Source organism: Penaeus monodon, chromosome 23, assembly GCF_015228065.2.
Source record: "Penaeus monodon isolate SGIC_2016 chromosome 23, NSTDA_Pmon_1, whole genome shotgun sequence".
Lineage (NCBI taxonomy): Eukaryota > Metazoa > Arthropoda > Malacostraca > Decapoda > Penaeidae > Penaeus > Penaeus monodon.
Window position 1 is genome coordinate 17,993,173 of NC_051408.1, and position 433 is coordinate 17,993,605.

The 433-nt window shown below is 48.3% G+C and overlaps 1 protein-coding gene across 1 annotated transcript in view; it reads right to left on the reverse strand.

The window, feature by feature from the left end:
* The window catches only part of LOC119587862, a gene marked incomplete at its 5' end in the record, with an annotated part of 13,833 nt that overhangs the window by 4,239 nt on the left and 9,161 nt on the right, over positions 1-433 (reverse strand).

A 433-nucleotide genomic window follows, 5' to 3' on the forward strand; every position in this document is an offset into this window, starting at 1 on the left:
ACGCCCACACTTAGATTTTGAAAATTTCCGAGCTAATCCGATTACGACTCCCAACTCGTGTGAAAGGCGGACCCTGGCCAGAAGCGCTCATATGCCCGACTCCCAGTGACTCCCCGCGTTGGGTGTGGGTTCGCGCGCCAGCGGAGGCGAGCGGAACCCCGGCTCAAGAATGGCGAGTCCGTGGCTTGACGAATACTATTTTTGTCGACGACCTTTCTGAGCAGCAGTTTATATTAGTGATACTGACATTCAAAGGTTATCCTCCGTCCAAAATAGAGTTTGCCTATCTGATATATACCGTATTTCCCGCCACATAAGGTACTCTTCACCCCCAAGCGCCTCCCCCCCTCCCCCCAAAGAAAAATCGTGCACCAGTCTATTAAGATTTAAATATCTATTTTGAATTATTCAACTGTGATTATGCATCTAAATT